Here is a 16,975-nt window from a genome sequence, read left to right as displayed (position 1 = left end):
CAAGAATTAGATAAATATAAAAACACATTCAGAGCTGGGGATTGGCATCCCTCTTTGTAGCTTGGTTGCTTCTGAAGAAGCTTCTTGGTTTTACTGAAGAAATGTGAGGTATTAGTTGTATATGCTTGGGAAGTACCAGAATAAAAGAGGGATGCAAGAGAGAAAAGCAGAAACTAGTCTAAGATACAGGCAGGTATTCCTCTTTGACTCTTTCCCATTTGTATTTGGAATAATACAAAGGGACAGAGCTATAGGCAAGGCATTGCCTGGACTGGTTTGGCAATGAGGAGATGCCAGATGTTCTTCATCTGGAAAGGGAATTTTCTTGCAGATGATGTTGTGATGATTTTTTTTGTTGGTGTTTACAAAATGCAATGAGGAGACTGTTAACTCTGTAAAAAAATCAAACAAAAACTAGGAAGAAAAAGTGCAACTCTGCAATATGTGCGGGACAGAAATGCGGAGAATGGGATGCATTTACTTGAAATCCAAAGGGTTTGATCCATGTATCAGGACTATCTCCTAATCTATGTATGTGCAGCTACCTTTGATGCGTTTTGATTGAGTTCAGCCATCAGATCTGCCTTGTGCACTTTTGATTGGCATGAGGATGTATGAAACTCTTCGCAGCAGTCCACTAAATGTGAAAGATTTGTAGTTCACACTGGCAAGGGATAATTAATTAGGGGCAGGGATGACTCAGGGATCAGAAAATATATGATAACGTGTCAGGTTGGAAGGGAATCAGAGGAGTAGGACAATGTAAGAGGTAAGTAAGGGAGGCACTGTCATGCTTGGGAATCCTAAACTAATACCACATAGTGGCACAGTACCATCTGAAGTATTTAGTATTTAGCAGGGATCCTCAAAACTGTGCAGCTGCATTAGTGGGGCTATGTGCTGTAGCTAATGAGCCTCTCATCAGGGCTAATTACTCTGGAGACAGCATAAAGCCAATGGGCTATGCTAACCTCATGTTCTGCTACTAATTTAGGTACAGTTTTAACATGCCCAATTGCTTGGGTAAACATACTATAAATTGATTCTTTTTGACAGATGAGGGTATAGGTTCATCTGTAGGAGCTTTGAGCAAGCTGCTCCCTTGTCAAGGAGCTGCCAAAGCCAAAAACCTCACCAAACCATCAAGACATTCTTCCTACTGTGGCTGAACAATGTCTCCAGATAGGTAAGAGAGGAAGGTTACAAGTATGTAAGGAACCATGGGAAATCAGACAAGGCTTACAGAAAGGAGCTGTGTGTTCCTGTCCCAGCTTTGTCACAGACTTTCTCAGAGATATTCACTAGGAGATGCCAGGTGTTCTTCATCTGGAAAGGGAATTTTCTTGCAGATGATGTTGCGATGATTTTTTTTGTTGGTGTTTACAAAATGCCATTTATTGTTGAAACCAGCCACAAGATATTGAAAATATTTAAGCACTCCACCATTCATCCCCTCCAAAATTGCCTGTTTTGATGGCTTTGACAAGCAAAATAAGTTTCAATGTCAATCTCAGTTCAGCTGCCCCATCATTGATAGGACATAGCAGCCTAGTCCTACTACTTCATAAAAATGGGAGAGGACAGGCAGAGAAAAGGCTGCACAAGTAAAGATCTGCTTTCTGCTTCTTTGCTGCTCCCTCCCCAAGGCTGTGGCAAGCTGGACATGTCAGCTCTTCCTGTCTTTAGCATGCAGAAGCTTCTGTAGAGAATTCTGCAGTCAAGTGTTTGTTGATACGGGCACTATCATCTTTGACATAATCTGTCTTGAGCCAGCTGGAGTTCTTGCCTGACATGCCTAGATGATTTCAAAATCCCAGTAAACCAAGATTTACTTATTTAGGTGCATAAAAGACAGCCTTATTCTATGGAGGTTGGTCTGGACATCAGGCAGCTTCATTGCTATGCCTTCAGAATATCTTTTTGGTTTGTTTTTTCATTAGATATGAACTGATGTTTTGTGGATGTCTTCTACTGACCTGGGCATATAGTACATATTGATCCTGTACCCCAGAAATCCTTCTGGGAGCTGTCCTATCAGGTGATAAGAACAGTCACTTTCTTCAACTATCAACTTGACAAGAAAGTACACAAAATTAAAGTATGAGCTCAATTTCTTAGGTGCTTAATTAGCACCTAATTGCCAAGAAAATGCTGCTGCAAAAATCTGTTTATTATATGATTTCCAAGAAAGCATTTTTTTCTTTCTGTCATGCACATTTTAAAATACACCTTAGTTGCGCCCTTTGCTGAGATGAAATGCTGTTTGCTTGTAAACTGCAGGCACAGTTTTGCCACAGAACAAACAATGCAGACAATTCATCAAAAGACAATTTGATCCATGTAACAAAAGGCAAACCTGAACAGCTAATTTGGCAAGGTAGAATTTATGAAGACCTGTTTAGTTATTAAAACAGAAAGACATAGGAAAAAATTGGCAATACTAGCAAATAGAGGTAATCATTGAGAATTACAAGCATGGATACCCAAATCCCAGTGTAAATTTTGTGTGAAAAATCTCAGTCCAGAGATTCTCCCGTGCCTTTTGACTGAAACTTCAGACAGGTAATTAGCATCTTTAAGTTCTCGTCAGAACTGTTACAATTAAATGTAGACAGTGTCTTTCTGCTGTTTAAGCAAAGAGAAGAAGTTTTATCCTTATTCCTAGCTATGATTCATTGGTGTGGAAGAAGTATAGTATTTCTCAGTTCTTATTGCTGCTTAAATATTATCCACACATACGTATTTTTTATATAGGAAATTATTATCCTTTATACTACTAGTTGCATTGGTGCATTATTTGCAAACTGCAGTTTCTTGTGGTGTCATCTCTGTGACATCGTGAGGCTCCTGTTCATTCGTAGTTTTTTCATAATGGAATAAAAACTAAATTTTATATAACAACAGTAAATTTTTAATTTGATTTATGAATAGTAAATGGTTGACTGAACTCCTTTGACCACCTACAAATATGGCACCATAGAATATCAGCTATTTGTCAGTCATATGTGTGGACAACAGGATGTTGTTCCCTGTGCAAATGCGCAGGCAAACTGAATTAAAACGGATCCAGCATCAGTGATGTGAAGAGCTACTTACATTTCAAATTAAAGTCCATGAGTACTGCCCTGCAGCATTCAAGCAATTTTTGGTGTATAAGTACACACATCACTAATATGGAATTGTTACTGTAATTAAAACAAAGTAGCCTGTTCCTGTGCTGTTCACTAACAAAATATAATCAGGCACAGGCTGTGGGTGTGCATCATTTTGGTGGGAATACCTGCTGAAAGACTAAGCCTGTTAAATAACAGATGTGGGAGTCACACCTCTACCTCCCAGGGCAATAACCTTTTTATTGTGACTGTGGGCTGAGCTCTGGCACGGCATTCCTATCCCTAGGTAAACAAGCTTCAGGCAAGGAACTCGTAACTTGATTTCCTTCTTGATTGTGTGAGTCGAAGATTTACAGAAGACAGTAAGCCAACAGCCCTTTTACACAGCAACAAAATACTTGTCACACAGGCAGTGACACCATTGCCTGTGTTCTGCATCTCACTGCCTGTGCCCAACACTTCAGAAGAATATTCCATAGACTACTGGCCTTTCTCTGGAAGAGTCTGGTTAATTTAAAATGTGGTGATGGTTTCAGTGCACTGAGATCTGCTAATTAATTATTCTATGTGGAGGCACAATTATTTGAAAGAAGTAGAAGCAAGCTCATCAGTTAACGATTTTCAGTTACTTCTGACCTGGGGTAAAATTCGTATCAGATAAATAAATATGAAAAAAAGGCACCAGATTCTCTCTTCATCGAGTCCTTAACACTGTCCGATTATTTCACAAGCTGGCCAAAACTGACAACTGAATTTGGCAAAACAGCATCCAAATGAAAGCTAGTATCACAAAACCCAAATAAAAAGAAACAAACGCTAGTTAATTCAAACAAGTGTTAACTGTAAGTTAATCACAGAACAACAGAAACCATATGACTGCTTTATATTTTAAGCTAATAAAAAAAGAGCACTTTACAAGATTAAATAGTAAGGGTATTTTATAGCAAACTCCAGTTCATGCAGAGGTTCACATTTGCATTTAAGAACTAAAATCCTGAAACATTAGCAAATTGACTGAACACTGCTGCTTGATGCAGTGGTTATCTCTAAGTAATACTAACAGCTTAATTATTTTATCCATCATGTCCATGTCTGGTATTACTGTTTACCTTCTTCATCTATGAAGTCAGTAGTTTTTACTTGCAGTGTTTGTTTGTTTACTTGATGCATTATGTTGGCAACATTATGATAAAATTCATTACTGCCAAGGTTCTGTTCAGCAGAAGTTCAGCCCTCTTGGCTCCCAGCTCGTGCCTGGCAGTCAGCAGTTGTTAATCTGTTACTGACCTGCTCACTGAACACTGTCACATGCAGCTGGAAAAGGCAGAGTTTGCTTTCAGACCTGCAGAGCGTTGCTTTAACCCTGTAGGCAAGGATAGCAGTGTTTTCACAAAAAGAGAAGTGCTTTTAATTAACTCAAGCAGATCCAAGCCCATGATGGAGCATGACCATTAGGAATGTTTCTGAAATAATGAGGAAATCCCTCTTGTTAATAAGATAATACAGACCAAAAAACCACATATTATACAGAAGACCCAAAATTTTGATGCTAAATGGAGTTTACATTTTGATGCTAAATGGAGAATGTTTCATCTTGGCAGGAGGAGGCCTTCTGAATTCAAACAAGGGAAATTTGAGATGTCTTCTCTCCCTTAATTTTATTGTGAAAGAGTGTCAGACCAACCTTAAAGAAGGTTTTTCTTGACTTTGAAACAATTCAAAGAAGTATAAATATTTGCCATTAGATAAACATGATTACCCTATTTTATACAGGATGTTAAATGCTGATGCCATGATAGAAATGATTGTTAGTATATGAAACACAAGAGTTTGTGGTAAACATATCCAAATCTAAGCAGGCCCTAAGATTTTGATTGCTTCTGATAATGCTACAGGATCACCAAATAAGAGATGGTATTTGAGAGTAAAAAACTGGTTTTTCTTCTTCTGTAGGATTTATCTTTCATGTAATACATGGAATTTAACATAAAAAGAAAAAAATCTCAGAAAAGACTCCCATGAAATAAAGGGATACTAGACTGAAATGTGTTTCAAGGTGATTTTTCCAATCTCAGGAAGAACTTAGCCTCAAAACTTGAATTTATATATTTTCATTTACTTTTGGCTCTAATACAAGTTAATCACTTCCCTACCTTAAGAACCGCTAAAGATTCTCCAAGAACAGTCATTTCAAAGTCCTGTGGTTTTATTTGAGCAGGCTGGCTGCCAGTTTTATTAGCATAGATTCAGGATATTCAGGACATGCTCAAGTTGGTTTGGCAGTCAGGAGAAACAACTATTGACTAATTCCTTAGTCTGCTAAGACTTTCACAGCTTAGAGAAATGCAAGAGCCTGTCTGTCTGACCAGAAAAGCTTCAAAAATACAGCCAAACAAAGGATGGGTCTCTTACAGAGAGATAAAGTGAGTAAAATAACAAAAAGATGCCATTGTAAATTACTGACTGCCTTGAGTCTGCTCAGGGTAATTGCAAGTCATGCATAACTAGGAGAAGGCAGAAATGGACACATCACATGAAATCACCAGACAGTATTGCTAGAACACGAGGGCTTGTCCTGCTTGCCATAAGCACTGAGCCTGATGCTTCAAACCCTTTCAGCTGTCATGAGTGCCTGAGCTCCCTTTAAAGCACTGCGGTGAAAAAGCCCCCATATGCTTTTGCAGTTGAAGAGCAGAAAAACAGTTTTGCATTAAGGCAATAGTTGTAGAGTTACTTCAGGAGGATGAAGATAAGAGATGAGATTCAGCCCTCTTCTAGTTATAATCTACCTTCTCATAAAGGTAAGATTTATTTGTCTTAGTGGGAATTTTAAATGACTTAGGTATTTGTTTTAGGGTTTTTTCTGATGTATACACTGGTCAGTACTGAATTACTTCATGTAGAAACAGCAGGAATACTAATTGATGCTGCCTAGGTGAAGGGAACCAAGATCAGCAAAGGGTTTTAGAGTGGAACATTTAAAATACTGACTAGAGCAGTGGTGAAATTCTTCCACACTGTGCTGTTGTTGCAAAGTGTCACAGGACCAACATGAATGGAGTTGAAGACAGAGTCTGTACAGGCCAAGATGTGGTATATTAGAAGGACACCCTTTCCCAGCTGCTGACCACTTTTTTGAGGTTGTTTCTGGATTTCTGTAAACCACACGTGATCTGAACCTTTTACTTTCAGAAATCAAAGCAGCTTGGATTTCCTTTCTAATTTTTCTCTAATGCAGTCCTGGTCAGAATACATGGACTTTCAAAAGTCTGGTAATTATATCAGTGATAGCTCTGGTCTTCATCTACTCTTATGAGCCTTTCCGTAAAGCTTAAGTATGTAAATAAATTAAGCTGTATCAATAAATATACATGTGCATATATACACAGCTGATAATATAATATAATGTAATAAAATGTAATATAATGTAATGTAATATAATGTAATATTTATAAATATTGTATATTTACAATATAAAAATATTGTAATAAGCATGGAATAATTCCTTTATTTCTGTTACATTCATTAATATTAGGGGTCTTTTTTGTATATTTGTTGAAAAGAGTGGTGCATATTCCATGTGGAGACAAAAGAATGGATGGTTCCACCTCAACTAGGAAACTATACTGCATAAACCCTCGTGAGTTTATCAGTGCCTGATAGTTCTGCGAAGTTTAGCACTGGTTCCAAGCACAGCAAGGTGTTTCTAGCCCTTGCCAAGGAATAAACATTCGTTTCATGCACACTTTTTAAGTACAGTGGGAAAATGGAAACAGGAACCAAGAAATTGTTCCAGGAAAAGGAAACCAGGAAAGAGGAATGGAAAACCAGGGACTTCATGGTGTAGGAGACTGTGCTGGGTCTGGCTTTTTATAGCAGCCCATATGGTGCTGTGTTTAAACTTGTAACTAGAACAGTGCTAATAACATACCCATGTTTTAGCTGTCACTAAACACCACGAAGGCCTTCTCTGTTTCTCACTGTGCTCCCTCTCCAACAAGGAGGCTGGGGGTGTGCCAGAGACGGGGAAGGAACACAGCCAGGACAGCTGACCCCAGCTGACCACAGGGATATTCCATACTGTATGACATTGCACACAGCAGTAAAACTGGGGGTGGTCCTTCTAGAGTAACCCCAGCTTGGGGACTTTCTGGGCACCAGCCTGCTTGGGGGAGGTGTAAAGTAAATGTCTTTGCATCACTTGCTGTTGTTTCTCCCCTTTTCCCTACACTTATTAAGGTGTATTTATCTCTACCCACATTCCTTCCTCTCCATTTCTCTCCCAGTTCTCTCCTCCATCCCTCTGGAGAGAGGGAGTGAGTGGCTGCTGGGAGGCTTCACTGGTGCCTGGGGTCACCCCCCACACAGACTTCAATACTACAAATAACAGGAATTTTTATTTCAGTGGATTCCAGATGAAAAGGAACCAACACGGAGTTCACTCCCAGGACTTTTTTGTCCCTGAAAATACTGATGTCCAAGCTACACTGACACTGCCTTGGCTCCTAAAGCACAGCAGCTATCCCAGGAAAGACAACAAGAAAGTGCAGCCACAGTTGTGACAACTATTTTGCTGAGTTAGATTATTACTTCTTCTTTTGAAGAAGCTATTTCAGCCACACCAAAAAAGTGGTCTTGGGCTAACACAAGCCATGCCTCCACAAGGCACATCAGCCCCAAAGTGTGACCTATCCACTGACAGGATTACCCGTAAGGTTTATCCTCCATGATCCTTGGGTTATCCTTGAAAGTTAGTAAGTATAAGCTGTGAGGCTCCAGAGCTCACATCTGGAAGGAGCTCTGAAAACTCCTGCTGAAAGCTCAGCAAGTCAGAAGGATGACTGTAAAGGTCTGCATTTCACAGCTGCTGTGTGGGCTGGCAGCGCTCAGCATTTTCACATCTGACACAACCCTCTGAAGGCACAGAGAAAGGAAAAAGGAAATAGACAAATCTTCTTTGCCATTTTCATTTTAGTGATCTCAGCATGTTCAGGTATGTAATGAATCAAAGCCACTAACAAAGTAAAAAATTTCCTGATCCATCTTTCCAAGTTCTAGTGCAACTTGTTATGGTTAGCAAAAGCTGAAAGGATGCACATACCTCAGCATTTATGATAGATTTGGGTGTTGCTCTGTTAACCTAGAGAAGATACGATGTCTCTGAAGTGTTTTTTCTTGGATCATTTCTAACTCTACAGCTCCTCCATGTGGAGATCATCAACAGACAAGAAATTAATTATCCTAAACATTAGGTATTTATACTTTTTTTCTTGATGGGATTGCAGAGAATTAGCAATATTCTAAATATTTAGGATATTTTTTAGAAGTTTCAGTCCTGTTCAGCCCGAACTTTTCTGAAAATGGGTGAAAAGCAGTGCATCAGAATGTCACTGCTGAAGGTGCAGCATTACAATTCCAATTCTAGTTTAAATTACCGCTTTCACCTCTGACATCACATGAATTGCACCAAGCTACCTTTTACTCATTTTTAATTCTATTTGTTCCTCTGTGCCTATAGAGGAATCTCACATCTATGTCCTGCTTCATGCCATCAGGGAATTCAGGGATTTTTCTCCTGTATGTGGGTAAAGAGGACCTAAGTCCTTGTTAATGGACCTGCTGGTTGGGAACAGGACTGAAAGCTGTATCCATTAAAGAACAGCCTTCCCATAAGCACTTCCCACATTGCCTTCCAACAGCCTTCAGAAACGGAGCCCTAGACTATTTAACATAAGCTTTAATTACTAGATGGTGAATATTATCTGTGTATTATTGATGGCACAGTCCAAATGACTTCGGTTCTGCAGAGGGATCTGGAAAGGCTGGATCAGGGGGCCAGAGGCCAGCTGTGTGAGGTTCAATAAGGCCAAGTGCCAGGTTCTGCACTACAGTCACAACAACCCCAGGCAGTGCTACAGGCTGCAGGCAGAGTGTCTGGAAAGCTGCCCAGCAGAAAAGGATCTGCAGGTGCTGTTTGACAGTGACTGAACATGAGCCAGCTGTGGCCAGGTGGCCAAGAAGGCAAATGACACCTGTATCAGAAATAATGTGGCCAGCAGGACCAGGGCGGTGACTGTTCCCCTGTACTGGGCACTGGTGAGGCCACACCTCAAATCCTGTGTTCAGTTTTGGGCCCCTCACTGCAAGGAAGACACTGAGGTGGTGGAGCGTCTCCAGAGATGGGCAGTGGAGCTGGGGAAGGGTCAGGAGCACAAGTTCCATGAGGAGCAGCTGAGGGATCCAGGGGGTGTTTAGCCTGGAGAAAAGGAGGCTCAGGGGAGACCTTAATCACTCTTCAGAACTACCTGAAAGGAGGCTGTAGCCAGGTGGGGGGTGGCTTCTGCTTCCAGGTAACAAGTGACAGAGCAGGAGGTCATAGCCACAAGTTCTGCCAGAGGTTTAGATTGGATATTAGGAAAAATTTCTTTACTGAAAAGTTGGTCAGGTATTGGCACAGACTGCCCAGAGAAGTGGTGGAATCACCATCCCTGGAAATGTTCAAAAGGTATGTGGATGTGGCTCTTGGGGATATGGTTTAGTGGTGAACACAGTGGTGCTGGGTCAGTATTTGACCTCAGATCTGCAAATAAATGGAGCTATCCAATTCCTTTTGACAGCAGTATAGCTGAGCTCAGCAAAGCACCCTTAGACCCGCCTCATTTCAGCACCGCTAAAAGCCTAAAACTGCTCCAAACTAGGACAAGCTGCTGACTGAACTGTTCTGTATAACTATGGTCTACACCAGAAGAGGGGTCAAAGGCTGACCCACTGCCATGGTAGGGGGTGAGATGGGGTGCACCAGACAGGATCAAGAATAAAAATTGTAACATTTGGACAGCTTCTGAAAGAACAAAAAGATTTTTGAAGGTCAACGAAATCCATGAAATGATCTCAGAAAATAATTTCAAACCATAATTAATTTAAGCATTACATAAAATAATCACACATGGCAAAAGGCACTTTATTCATTGCTGTTTTCTTGCCATATAGACACTTGTAAATTTTAGTTTTGGAATAATCAATGAAACCTTGGCATCATCAAAGGCCCTTTCCTGTTAACTCATCAGTATGTTCTCTGTTGATACAGCTACTCCAGACCAGCTGCTTTAGTATTTGCACAAAGCTTTTTTGAAATATAAAAACGCAGACTAGGTTTAATATTCTTTTTGCTCCTCTCCTTATCAGCTTTTTCTCTCTTCTCCGAATCATTGTATTTAAGGTAACGAACAGAAAGAAGTGAAGAGTAATGGTTTTAATTAAGTATAAACGTAACTAAACCAAAGAAACACTGCTACATTCAGATGGGAGATTTATATAAAACTGTGCTGGCACACATAGGCAGGTCTGTATTCACTGGGCACAACATATATATTAATGGCACACTATATGCATTAATCTGCACTTTGCAGCATGACACATTTATGTTTGGAAGAACAGATATGCAGGCAGATACAGTTGCAAGCAGCAAGACCTGAGAAAGTGATGGTTTGCAGGGCAGTATTATATCCATGTGCATCAGCCCCTGATGACAGAGCCAAACGCGTGGGAGCCCTCTCTGCATGTTTGAGGCCTAAAGCTGCGCCACGTGAGGGACAGGCTTAGTTCCCATGAGTGTACTCATCGAGCAGAATTACAAAACTGTGTGTTAAATTTTTGCTTCTGCTTAAATACACACATAGTACTGTTCAACATGCCAGTTTCTGTTGACACATCTGCTGTCAAAGGCTCCCTTACATATCTCTTTTCCTAACCTTTTAAAGACTGATGACAATACATGTCTACATCACACGGATGCAAGAAGCCACATTTATATGCTTTTTCTCTTTCAACATCCTGAATGTTATATGTTAAATAAAAGGGAATGTGGAAATAAAATGCATTACAATCTTAAACAATACCTACAGCTGAGAAATTTGTAGCTGAGAACAGTATTCCTTTGCATAAAGTTTTCCTTTCTAGGTCTATGGGCTGACAAGTGATGCACTCACAAAAGCTGCTGTAGAAAGCACACTAGCAATTAAAATATTCTGTGTGTCTTTATATGGCAAGAATAATTTTTAAAATAAATTTTATATAATGCAGAAGAAACACAGACATTAAAAATTAATTATCTGAGGATGTCCTTTTCAGGTGGATTTCTTCCTGTCTCTCAGATATTTACAATGTACCTTTCTTCTCACAGATGCTAAAGTCAGTCAGTTTTCTACACTGCTCTCTAGTCCAAGACAGTTGACTTTTCCTTGCTCAAGTCCTTGACTTTTCTTTGCTCAAGCAAACTATGCTGTAGCTGCAAGGTAGTCATATACTACTCTTTGCTATTTGAGTTAAACTAAAATGTAGATGTTTAAAAGAGCCATGATATACCTAGAAGAATAATTTGTCTCGTGGCAAAGATTAAAAGTAATCTTTAATTTTGGATCCTGTGTTTTTTCAAAGTCAGAAATACTTATGACACAATCATCCACCAAAAAAAAAAAAAAAAAGAAAGAAAAAAGAAAAAAGTAAAAAAAAGAGACTAATAGTGAGGAAGAAAAAAAAAATCGCTGGTTCCTTCAAATCACTATGATTGTTTCTATTGTGCTTCAGATGAAGTATGTTCCTGCCAAAGAACACTGCTGCTGCTGAGGTGAAATATGTAGAGTTCTATAAAAAGTTTTATAGTTCCCTAAGGCAAAGGGAAATGGTGTTTCTGATTTCTTTCAGCTGCTGACTTACCCTGAGCCAAGAAGATGTCCAGATGCCATGTGATCAATATGAAGCAAAACCAAAGGATAGTGAACTGATTCCAACTATGCAAAAGATTTCAGGCCCAAGAAGGCAGGGGAGACACACGACTGCAGGTGATATTCTGTGTTGCTGTAGTTTAATGGCTCTTACCTCTCCTTGTCTGGTCTATTGTGAAAAATACCTCCTGTCATCCTGGAGTAGCTTGCCTTCATGCAGACACTGTGTGGGTTTGTACAGACGGGCTTTAAGAACAGCTCTTGGAGCATCTCTCTGGTGAGAGGAAGTGGCATGGGATGGGTCACGGGGGACAGCAGTATTTGGGGAAGGTCTTGGGGAAAGACAGACACCTTGTTCTGAAAAACCTCATCTCCACATGCTCTGGCATTCACCTTTGGGGCAAACCCACCTGCCCATGGCCCAAGTTCAACAACGTGACTTGAAAGACTTTGGTGTCTCTCCTGCTGTGGCCCCCATGCTCCAGCAGGGTCCTGCCAGCCACCCCTCCCCTGAGCAGAGCTGCTCCCAGACAGTCCCTGAAGAAGAGCCAGAATCCAACACCCAGCAAACCCCCGTCCTCAGCACCGTTCAGCACCCCAGAGCCACGGCCCAGCACTGCAGCAGGGCCCCAGAGCACACCAGGAGCAGCCCCCAGGGCTGGCACAGCTGCTCGCTCCTGGGCCAGGCAGCTCGCTCTGGAGGAGCCTGCCTGGAGGCCATGTGAATTCCTGCCACGCAAAAACAGGTGTTGCTCAAGCACTTGGGCTTCAGCTTCATTTGTGCCATCTGAGGCACCAAACAGCCATGACAGGCTCAGGTAATGTTTTCTGCACACAGATGGGGAAACCCTACTCCATGGTCCTACTCCTGTCACTGTCCCACACTGACCACATTATTCTGAGGGCACCAGATAACCTTCCCCAGCTGCAAACACACATTTGTGGATTCCCATGCTAAATTTCTGGAGTATGGAAGACAGGAGGTCATCTCAATACCTCGATGAGAGCACCCATGTGGTCTGCACTGACTTGGAGCGGGGTGAGAGGGGAGGATGGGGGCAGCAGTCCTGCCCTCCTACTGTGCCGGTTGGCAGAGGAAATGGAGAGGTCAGTGCCTGAATTTTGCTCACCATAACCTTCATCGGGAAGCTTCTAGCCCTCTTCAGTTCCTAACCACATTCTTCACTTTATTACAGCTGCATTTGTTGGAGGGCCCTCACGTTGCACCAGTAAGAGAAATAAAGGGGCAACCAATGTCACCACTGCTACATTAATTTTTACAGGCCACAGCAGTAGTGACAGAGCAATGCAGAGTTTTTTATGTCTGCAGCCAGCAGAATCTCTGTTTCCCTTCTTGACTACAATCATTGTGAGCCCTGAGGCAGCAGGAGCCACCATGGAAGGGATGCCTGTGGCGAGCAGCGGGTTATGCTAACAGTTTTATAACCTGCTGAGGAGGACGGCAGGGAGGGGAACACAAACTTCCACTCCAAATCAGACACCCCCTTAATTTTATGCTTTCTCTGGACATACAGTAGCACAGCTACTCAGAAAATCCAGACCTGGCCTCCTGCCCATTGTTCAAGCCGTTTAATTTGTTTTCATGATGGGAAAGTGAACAACATGTCCATGAGGTAACACCAATGTCTTGTCATCTACTGACTGCACCTCCTCCACTTCAAGTTCTTACTCCTGTTCTTGCGTATGTACCACATACTTTTTGTCACTGTAAAATGGTCTGTGAAGTCTGATTAGAACAATTCTCATTTGTAAGGGGAAAAGCAGAGAACTCCAAAAAAAACCTCCTGTGCTATGTCTGACTCCTCTTCCAAGAAGAAAGCAGAGACTGGGAAAAGCAACAGCAAGAGAAACAGAAAAAAGAAATTGACAACCATACAGAAGCAGGAATGGCAATGGGTAGCTTTGGGAAATTTTAGCTTTTCCTTTGTCCTTTTATTTTTGTGGGAGACCTCTATCCCTAAAATCCATGAAATATTAACCATGACATCTGCTGAAAAATCAAGAATGAAAAATGTAATGCTGCAAACAACACAATGACCAGAGAACACACCTAAACAATTCTCTCGGAAAACACTAGAGTGCACTACTGTGTAGCTGTAGTCAATTCAGACTATGTTGCTTTAAACTTTGTCCAGTTGATCTTGAAAAGCTCCACAGATGGAGATTCCAGAGCTGCTCCGAGGAACCCACTCCTGTGTTTATCCTCCTTAATGTTCTCCCTTTCACTTAGTCAGAACCTCACCTCTATCAGTTTTTGGCCAGGATCTCTTCTCCTATCACATACATCAGTGAAGAGCCTGGCTCTGTATTCTCTATGGCTTTCTCATATGGATTGAGGGTCAACTATTAGGTTCCCTCCCCAAGTCTTCTCCAGGCTGAACAAAACCCATTCCCTTGGCCTTTTCTCACAGGAGGGTGCTCCAGTCCTGACCATCTCTATAGCTCTCCATTAGACTCACTCTAGTCTTTTTTGGATCTTAACTATGTGTGTCAAATTCACAGGTTCTCCAAATGCTTCATTTTGCTTTTCTTGGAGGCTTCCCTTATCAAAATAGCAAATACTTGTGATGCTTCTATGGCAACCTAAACATGAGGATTCTGAGGCAGGCGGACACCTCACACTGCACTGAATCGTCAGCAGAAGTAGCAGGCCTGGGTATCAATGGTCTCACCTGCAGGAATCCAGACAAACTTTTTTGTCTGCTGTTCCTCTGTCAGGAAAATAAAGACAAATTCCACCTCCACTTGGATGGACTTCCTGAGGTACTTACATATACAGGACTAACTAGTTTACCTCAAAGGAACTAACAGCAGGTCTCATTCATTCATGAGGTACCTCAAGATTTCACTAAACCCACCACAAACACTTCTCAATTCATCCTTTCATTAATGAATAGCACTTTCATACTCAGAAGGAAACGGAACTGTCACTACTGTAAATTTCTGATGCTAAACACAATTAAATGGTAATGTAGCCAATACAGTCATGGTGCTCTTACACTGAAGTGGGGTATTTCAGTTAACATCCAATTTTTAAATATTTTGAAAGTGACCATTATATTTAACTGACTTGCTCAGGGTGCATAGCATTGCCTAATGAAATGCAATCCATGGCATGCATCACCTTGGTCCCAAAATCTTCACCTCTTTCTAAAATGTGGTGCTTAACTATGATCCGGAGTATGTTACAAAAAGCATTTCATTAAAGGGGGGCCATTGGTGCAAGACTTTGATTTCTGCTTTCAACGGTGAAACTTCAGGGGGTCCTTCCAGGCAGCACAGTACAGGGAGCCCTTTGCAGCACAGCTCTACTCTACTGAAATGAGATACAAGCTCCCTGGGAAACAGCGTGCTAGCATGTGTGACATCTGTCCTCTGCTGAGCAGAATTAGTGATTGCCACGAATTTTAGACTGTATCAAGAATTCTACAAAGCATCACACAACTCTGCCACCTCCTGAGCTGACTGCATACACATAGAAAAGGCCATAAAGGCATAAAGGGGAAAATGTTCTTCTGGGGAACTGATGAAACCTCCTTTTTTCTCCTGCTAGCAGTATGGTGGGCAACCGATTCTCCCAGACTTCTGCCAGTGCAAGGCATTATCTCATTTTTGAGGTCATTACTGCTGTAGTGGATACTACTGCAAAACACTCACTCTGCAGAGTGGATTTTGCATCGTTTGTAACAGGAGTTTTAAAATATTTAAAAGCACACCTCAAGAAAACCCACAACCTCCCCTGAACATTGCAAACAGTTCCCTAATATCACTTGGATGCATTGTGCATGTTTGCAAATCAGACAATTATATTAATTTCTATGACAGTATTAGGTGAGTAGGTGTACTACTACATTTTTTATTCACAGCACAAGAGCCTGGTAATAGCAATTGAGATCACAAATGAAAACTAACCACATTGGATTCATGGCAGAGAAAAATACAGCTTACACATTTTATTAGCATTCAAATTACATTTCTGCCTTGTACATACGATCTTCTGCACTGATCCTGCATTCGTGACTTGCTATTCTTTTCCATATCTTACTATTCTTTTCCATATCTTTCAAGAGGTTTGAAGAAAATTATTTCAAGTTTTTTGGTACAAGGCACAAAGTTTAATGACTGGACAGTCATGATCTGGAATTGTGTAGTGAGAATTACAAATCTGTGAGTAAAGATGGAGAAGTACTTCAGTGAACAATATCTTGCAGAAACTTTGCAAGGCAAACACAGAGCACTATTAAATTCTACAGTATGAAGTTTTCCAGTTACATCCCTGCTGCAAAGCTCACTTGGGAACAAAAGAGATCATTGTTAAATAATAATCTGAACACAATTGTGTTGTAATCTGACAACAGGCCATTAGGTCTTGTTTTGTGTTTTGAGGAGATTTAGGCAAGTGCCCAAGTTGCCAAGGGAGTTACTTTTCCGAATATCTACTGAAACCAAACATTAATAGTGCCACTAACAGGTCCAGTAATACCGAAATCTGCAGCTGCAACACTGGTGAACACTTTTGATTTGCTATGTTCTGAAATGTATTACTACATTACTCTCTTATTTCTACATTTTTTTTTCCTGCTGGCTGAAACTCATTATTGTAATATAAACCTCGTAACATTGAAAATATTAATATTCATGAAAACTTGTTCACAGTGGGAAAGCAATGACTCAGACCTGTAACTTCTCTTACACATTCTACCAACAATCTCTTAAGAAACAAGTGACAACAAATACTGTGACTTTATACAAACAGCACCAGCTAAAATTTCAAGAAAGCACACCAAGTACCTTTACAAAAACCTTATTTTTATTGTTTGCACTAACTGTATCATCATTAACAGCTTTCAACTCTAACAAACTGAAGCAAGTCAGTACACACAAATACCTATGCAAGGTCAAGCAGCTCCTTGGTTACATAAATGCCTTGGTGTGTAACAAGCCTAGGGGCAGTTAGTTCATACTAACACTTTAAGCACAGTCACTCCAGTTTCAAGCATTTTTCAGTGCTGTTAAAATGTTTCATTTTTTCTTTAAAAAGGAAACAGCAAAAAGATTTATAGAAATTACTCATTTTTAAACCAAAATTCTTATTTCTAAATTATTAAAATGCAGCAA

At 40.7% G+C, this 16,975-nt stretch overlaps 1 long non-coding RNA gene across 1 annotated transcript; it reads left to right on the top strand.

Moving 5' to 3' along the window:
- Positions 1–5,438: 5,438 nt before the first annotated feature.
- On the top strand, positions 5,439–15,415 carry LOC109144882. Its single transcript, XR_002045921.3, has 2 exons — positions 5,439–5,914; positions 11,817–15,415. It is a non-coding gene; the product is annotated as an uncharacterized LOC109144882 (long non-coding RNA).
- The last annotated feature ends 1,560 nt before the right edge of the window (positions 15,416–16,975 follow it).

The sequence above is a fragment of the Corvus cornix genome, chromosome 4 (genome assembly GCF_000738735.6).
Source record: "Corvus cornix cornix isolate S_Up_H32 chromosome 4, ASM73873v5, whole genome shotgun sequence".
Classification (NCBI taxonomy): Eukaryota; Metazoa; Chordata; class Aves; order Passeriformes; family Corvidae; genus Corvus; species Corvus cornix.
This window is presented reverse-complemented; position numbering and strand designations above follow the sequence as displayed.